Here is an 8,188-nt window from a genome sequence, read left to right as displayed (position 1 = left end):
ATGGTAGACTGGTAGAATTCTCCAGTATTTCCACATTTGTTTTTGGGGGAATCAGTTTTCTTTCTGTGAACCATATGATGATGTAGTTCAACAAGATTAGGCTATATACCTGAAACATTATTACAAGGACTTACACAACAGTGTACAGTTCATCACTGCTTAAGTGAAGCAATTTCAGCAGTTTACCTTTAACCATAAAGAAGTTTAATCTTGTATAATAGATGTTTGTGTATTATGATGCATAACCAAAAGCAAAGGATAGCTTTGGTCATCCACCAAAAAGTCCTTGAGTAACTAATGTGAATTTTAATTATGATGAATAAATGTGATTCATAGGTGGTACAAAGTGAAGCTCTCCACATCTCATTCCCGATTTGTCGTTCAATAAAAAGTAATCATTACTATGATAATTGGATCTTCTTACACCCATCATGACTAGGCCTATACTGTATACTGTGATACACATTGCCATACATACTGTATTGTTAGTCATAAAGCCCTTTTGTCTCACTGAAACAATCAGTCTTAGGATTGTCATTCCAACCCTCAAGCAATCCAACAAAAAGCTGTGCTTGGGTTTGGAGTAATTCTAAGTGGAGCTGAAATCACTGCATCCTAACATAACCCAGGCATGCCAATTCTGAGCTATGGTAGTCTCAAGAACTGGTTCTGTTATCTGAAGATCCAGTTCTGCCATTCCAGTTTCTAGAGCCATGTGACTCTGTATCTGCGACTGTTGCCTGTGACAGAAGGGCAGTTTCAGTATTCATTCAAACAAACAGTCCAGCCAGTGTAGACTCATGTAAAAAAACAAAAAAATAAATGCAAGGACAATCACAGTATTAGCACTGTCTACATGAACCACTGATCTAAATCTTACAAAAATCAATATAACTTGAAAATTATTAGAATACACAATGCTTAGAGTCACATGGAACAAGCAGTTTAATCTTACATGAGCCACTGTGTGTTTTACACCGAAGTCAAAGCAGGGAACGTTGAGGCTGTGAGTGGCAATATTCCTTGCTCAGCCTCGCAGTACCAATTACGTTCCAAGCCCCTTTTAACTACACCTCTAAACTAGTTTTCTCTTTCAATGCCATCCCACCACTGTGAGTACAAATGATATTTCCAAGGACACAGCAGTCACACACAGTGAAGATTAGGGCACTGGGTGATTTAACTGATTTGCATTACTCAGTCTCATACCAATTTCTGTCTTGCAATTCCTAAATTATGATTACATAACGATAATCCGATGCACCAAATCAAGCATGTCAATTTATAATGGGCCTTTTTTTTGCATTTAAGTTGGAACTAGGTTTTGTGGAAATCCCAAATGTGAGATGTGCGGAGGCTGAAAAGGTAGCCTTTCAACAGTAATCTGTAACATTAAATTAACAAGGACAGCAGCAGATAGAGTGAAGGAAAGCAGAATGTTGGCAAAGACAGCCGTTCACAGGCCGTGCTAAGCATGTCTCTAATGTCATACATGTATACAACGCACCTACAAAAACGCATAGCATTTGCCAAGGATGTCAACCAAAAACATGACCCTACCACATATAGAATTGTGTATTATACTATGACACCTCTCTCATAATACTGTAATTTAATAGTGTTAATAGAACTCAACCAAAATTTATTCAGAAATCTGAGGAATGTGCCAGCAGTTTGGGGTAGGGCCTAGACACAAGTCCACCAACATGTGACCACCTGCCTCAAGAGAGGGGCAGCCTGGGAGTAGGGAAACAGCAGCACAGCTGAGAGTGCAGATTAGGAAGCAGGGCTTGTAACTGGGATTCGTGTATGTTTTAAAATTGGGTACACTGGGGCCTAGCATGGTGATAATGAATAGACATAATACATGTGCTTGGCCTGTTAATGCTTAAGCCACATTATAGAGTGCATTGGCAATACTGACACGCCCATGCATTCTACTGAAACGGGTAAAGTCACATTTTAAAGGTTTTAAAATAATACCGTCGGTAAATACTGATACCGCGGGATCTGGTATCAAAAGAAAACAAAATAAACAAACAATTTGCATTACTGTTGTGAATTATTGCACAGGAATTCCCACTTTGCTAGATTAATGCTGGTTTAATCTTATAGAATAATGGTCCTCTGGTACCCAGTTACAATACTCTCACATTCTGACATCCGATTTTAAATATAAACTGCGGTGTATTATTTTCAAAAGTTTACCTGTGTTTGAAGAATTTTTACATCAACGATGCTGCCGACAAAATTCTCTAACGTGTCATTAAACCACATTGTAGGGCAATAACCTTCAGTTGTAGACAAAGTAGGTTCAAAAATAAAAAAAATATATATGTCTCAGTTATTAAACTTGCCCCTCTCCCCTCCCTTTAAAATTAACTAGGGATACACAACACAACATTATTGCCATGAACCGTTGTTCAAACATCCTGCTTCCTGTCATTATTACAGAGAACCAACCACAGTTACTATACTATTATACTATAGTATACAGGTAACGTGAAGTGATCAGACTTGTTACGTAAATACAATTTAAATCGAGGTTAAAATAAAATTAAAAAAAATAAAGTACACAATTGTGTTATTCTAATTAAACGTAATGCACGACTGTGCTATTTGTATTCAATAGTTTAGAAAACAAAGTATACAAAAAACACACGCAACCTCTGTATCGGTGCTCAATCACACAGATTGTGAGAAACAATTTGGTACGCAGAAAACATTATTTCGTATTGATGATTAAAGAAAGTTATAAGTTATTTTAGCTATCTGTTGCAATCGTTTATAATAAGCAGGAACTCGCTTTTGTCGGTTTTAAAAACGAAATGGCAAATAAACTTGGTTATTTTCACGTAACAAATATTTACCATGAAGTCAAAACCGAAAAAGTACTGTATCAGAAATAAACTATTCGGTGTAAACAATTTAAATACTTCAGCTTAGACATTTCCACATAAATTGAGATTTTAATTTTCTTAAAAACAACACTTTTTCATTTTAAAATAAGTTTGCAAATTACACAATATAATGCAGCCATTGATGAATCCCAATCCCCGCAATGCTGGATACTGCAACAGTGTCATTCAAGTCAGCGTACATTGTATATTTCTTCCATTCCTCGTTTAATTAACACATAACAAAAAGGGCAAAATCGGTGAAAATCAGACTTACCAGAAATATAATATAGATAATGGTTCAGATCCCCTGGCCTCGTTGTTACTTCTGAAGCCGGACACCTTCCTTCCTTCCTTCCACCACAATTCAGTCGTTTTTTGTTGCTGTTTTATTTCACGGTCACTTAAATCCGGCGATAGAAAACTCCATCTAACATGGCTAACACAGGGTCCGAATCGCCCCTTTCGAAACAAAACAACACGTTCAGACTGATTTCATGTCCGTTTCTTAAAGGTGATATGTTGGCGAAACTCCCGGTGCTGGTGTGTTAGTGTATCTCATAATGTGAAAGAGGCTGGTGTTCGTGAGTAATCCCGGAATAAAACGAAAAGTGACTCTGTGTACATATTGACGCCTCTGCCTCAGAGTGGCACCGAGAAGAATTTGGTCACCAAATAATTCAAAGTAGAAACAAAAAAAATAGTTATATAACAGCGACGCCTATCGTTCGAGATCTTTAAAAAAAAAAAAAAAAAAAAAAAAAAATGATTGTTGTTTCACAGCGCGCCCTGGTGTGTAAAAAAGAAACGTGCACTGCACGCAGACCAAAACGTCACGTTCAAGACGTGGACTTTAATAAATAGAATTTGAAAACTTGAAATGTTTTTTTTTTTTTGCAAAAAAAAGAAAGTTGGACTCATACCAACAAAAAACAAAAGTAGCAGGTAGGCTATGTGTTTTACTTCCAGCCACACATACACTATAACTTGTTCTATGTACACTTAAAAAATATTTATTTCTGTAAAGCGTATGCAGTATGTGTAAGGTACGGCATGGTATATCTTGTGTTAATTGTGTAATGGCTACGATAAATAAATAAAAATAAATAAATAAATAAATAGATAAATAACGTAGTTTCAGTTCAACTGAGCACTATAAATGTGCATGTGATATTTTTCTTTTTAAGAAACCAGACACTACCAGACGTGTCCGGTTTAGCGAGGGACTACTGTAGTACAGCTTGGAAAGACAATGTTTGAAAGTCAGTGGTCTGTGTCAATAATATATTATAAAGCATGTGCCACTGGAAGCTGTGTAGTGTCTCTATGTAGCTGCAACTGCAAAGGTCATATGACCTCAAAGGCAGCACGAAAGGGTTAATTTGTCTTGCGTTACTGCCGCTATTGAATTTGACCTATGGAATCGCTGAATACAGATGTGTAATGAGTATGAAGGCAATATCTTGAATCGTTAGGTTTTACGTGACCCCCAATCATATGATCAACGTGAAGGGTGCTGTTATATTTTTCCTGCAGAAAATAAGCAGCTTATATGGTTAGTACAGGAGTGATAAGCGTCTCAAACATGTTAGAATGGCGATTTTGTCACGCTGTCATAGAAGCCCTCATGTTGAGATTTTGAGACATTACATTTTGCAGTGTGGAATACAGAAACACCTTTCACCGACGTGCCTACTGACAGTACTGTTAAAGGCTGTCAGATCTCTCTCTCTCTCTCGATATATATGTTGTTATGCTGAGTACCAAAAGATGCCTAGCACAATACTAGTGGTACTTTACATATGCTGAGAGTTTTTTGTCTCTTCGTTTGATTTTAAAGCTTTTATTAGCTCTTCTTTAATGTCCTGATGGAGCTGTGCATCTTCCTTTTAGAACTGAGTTTGAGAAGATCTGTAGGATGGAGGTAAAAGTCCCAGGGCTGTTGGTTATGAGGGACATCGCAATCTCCAAGTCAGAGTTTCTCCAAGACCAGAGTGCTGTGTCCAAACTCCAGGATTTCCAGGAGGACCAGGAACTCTTCACATACTGCACCCTGCCACAGGTCCAGTGCAAAACAATAACAATATATAGCAGACTCTGATGTTGATGGGATACAGCCATCTGAAACCAGTTTGCATAAGATAGCTTGTATCTTCTAACAGCGTTTGAGTTCCATTGTCTTCACAGTGTAATTTCATGAATGGTATTCAGAAACAAGTACAAACAGTTTGAATATGTTCAGGGTGGTGTAAATAATCTCTCAAATGTCTTACCTGTACACTTTAAAGTTTCAGATACACACTGTTAAATTCATCCTTTTGCCATTTTCTATTTAAATATATACTGAATGATGTGTTGACAGCAATCTTTTAAAGGCAGAGATACACCTGCAATATGATGTGCCCCCTAATAATGATTGCCATTCAGTTCTTTAATTTTACTTCCAGATTTTGAAGTATATTGAATGCTTTACTGGACCCAACATTATGGCTATGCACACCATGTTAATCAACAAACCTCCTGATGCAGGTACAAATGCATATTTTAGTTACATAAAAAAATAAATAAATAAATAAAAAAATCAACTACCTACAGAGATTAATGTCCACTGGCTGCCCTATATTTAGGATAAATATTATTTTTACAAATTGACAGGCTTTACCAGTTCCATTTAACCTCAGTGAAGCACAGCAATCTGTATTGGTTTTACTGTATAAGGTATTTATTTTAGGGAAGAAAACATCTCTCCACCCCATGCACCAGGATCTGCAGTATTTCCCTTTCCAGCCTGCTACCACATTGTGTGCGCCTGGACCACCATAGAGAGAGTGGACCGCAGTACTGGGTGCCTGGTGGTACTGCCTGGAACTCACAAGGGGACCCTGAAACAGCATGACTACCCCGATTGGGAGGTAACTGCTGAGCAATGTTTGTCATCAACCAGTCCATGTTACCGGTACAGCCAGTGCCTGCAGTAGATATAAAGGGCAGGACATGCTGTCATTCAGCGAGAAACATCTGATCCAGAAATATACCACACCATGTGATCCACTACTAGCTATAGGCCAGTGCATACCCAGGAACCCTGTTCACTTGTGGGGAACACGTCTAGTAAGTACTTCACACACATTCAGCTTCTTTAGTGTATGTTTACATCTTTTTAGGAGCATAATAGAATATAGTTGGCATATTTTCTCACACAAAGCCTTGCAGCAATTGCCTTAGTGCACTGTACTGACTCATTTGTGAGCATACAGCTCTATACTTTGATAACTAAATATGCTGATCAGAGGATGATGTGTAAAAGTCCAGTGACTTTTCACAGCTTGATGACCTGGAAACATGTTAGATGAATACTGGACTTGTTCCAACTGGGGCCCTTACCAGCCACTCTGCTGAAGTCCACAGTTCATTTTCCCCAAGCTGCCTGAGACAGAGTTAAAAAGCTGTGTTTGTCTGATACAGACCCACGCTTACCAGAGAATTGGTCAAATTACTTTGATTACAATCCCTAATGCACTCTAATTGTGAAACAGAGTATGACAAACATACTTCGTATCAGCCATTTCCACAATTAATGCAGCCACAATTTAATCAGGTACATTTTGTATTGTCTGTAAGCTGCCCAGAGCTGTGTTGTCCTCTGACGCTGTAGCTCCGAGGTGGCTGCATGGTGGGTCTGCAGTGTGAAAAGAAGCGGTCGGCTGACGGCACACACTTCAGAGGACAGCGTGTGTTCGTCTTCACTACTCCTGAGTCCTGAATTTGTGTGACTAAGCACTAATGGTACAGCTGTGTACATTACCGTAACTCCAATATGCTTACTATACTGTACTGTATCATCTATATGTTTTTAAGTTTCCTTAGATTTATTTATTTGTTTATACTTATGTGCTGGGTAGCACAAATCTGGTTTATTCATTACATTAGCACATATACAGAGTTTTAACTGTTCATGAATAAAAACAAAATCTCAGTTGCAATTAAGGAAAACATTTTCATTTCCTGACACTGCTACAGACACATAAATAAAATAAAATAAAATAAAATAAAATTTCCAGCCAGGCAGCTCAAAGCACATTGCTTTATAAATTAAAACCTGGAAGCATTTATTTTTAAAAAGAAGAAAAAACAATATACATTACAGTGCTTCTGTTATGAGGCATGCTTACTAATCTCCAGTGGAAAGAGTGCACCACTTTTGTTAAAACTGGTATGTTTTAGTGCTGGTATAAGTAAGTGTTTGCACTGGAGCAGTTTAATAAATTGGGCCCAGTGTGTCAGTAAGTCATAGTGGGTTTTCAGTGGTTTCTGGCAAATCTGTTCTCTGCATTAATGGTGAACACAATGCTGGGTCTGTCTGGCCCACTGAGATGTTTATTGTGATGTAATCCCCCGACACCATTTTTCTGGTTTCCTTAAACAAGCTGGGATTCTTGTTGTAAAGCAAGATTATTGTATGTACAGTTTGGTTTAAATATTGATTTTTCTCTAAATACCAAAGAAACTGCTTGACGTGACGCTATTGCATTTAAATTAAAATATTCTAAAAAGCAACATCAAACTGGCCTCAGATGAATTAATAGTATTCTCAGAGTGATTGTCAAGAGGCAAATGTAATGCTTTCCATGGAAAATGACCTGCTATGAATTAGATTCCTCTCTGCTGGACCTCACACTTAGTAAGAATCAGTCCTGCCCCTCTTACCACCGTATTTTACAGTGCTGTATCTTGTAATGACTGGCAGAGTCATAATTTAGATTTAATCAAGTCTTGGATTGTGAGTTATTGCTTATGGTGAAGGCCTGTATAAAGTCATACCATGTTAATATTCTGTATCACGAGTTGATCAGTTATTGGTTACCAAGGAAACAGTATTACTCCACAAGATTAGTTACAATTGCACATGAACATTGTAACGTGTATTTTCATAGTTGATTTACTGTATCAGTATATTTCTTATCCTAGACCGCTCCGCTGCATCATTTCTAGCTGGTCATAGGAGCAAGCCAGCGGCTGTGCGTGGAGTAATCACAGAATTGTCCTGGCCAATAGTACTTTTCATTCCCTGATAGATAGTACTTTTCATTCCCTGATTGTGCACCTGTATACCTGTGGTCAAACCGTCCTTCTATTTACATCCTATAGCATTTGTTTATATGCAAGTGTGTAGGTACCATGACACGAACTGTCTTGTTTGAGATGTGCCTGTTATGAATTCAGATTGTCATGCAGTAACTGCTGATACTAGTCTTGTCGCACTCCCTCCCCCCCGTCTCATTTTTTTTAAA

At 37.9% G+C, this 8,188-nt stretch overlaps 1 pseudogene; it reads left to right on the top strand.

Annotated features, from left to right (window-relative positions):
* The first annotated feature begins 4,800 nt into the window (after positions 1-4,800).
* LOC121319014 lies at positions 4,801-5,875 on the top strand (annotated as a pseudogene).
* The last annotated feature ends 2,313 nt before the right edge of the window (positions 5,876-8,188 follow it).

Source organism: Polyodon spathula, chromosome 7 (genome assembly GCF_017654505.1).
Source record: "Polyodon spathula isolate WHYD16114869_AA chromosome 7, ASM1765450v1, whole genome shotgun sequence".
Taxonomy (NCBI): domain Eukaryota; kingdom Metazoa; phylum Chordata; class Actinopteri; order Acipenseriformes; family Polyodontidae; genus Polyodon; species Polyodon spathula.
Note: the sequence above shows the minus strand (reverse complement) of the source record. Positions and strands in the feature narration are given on the sequence as shown.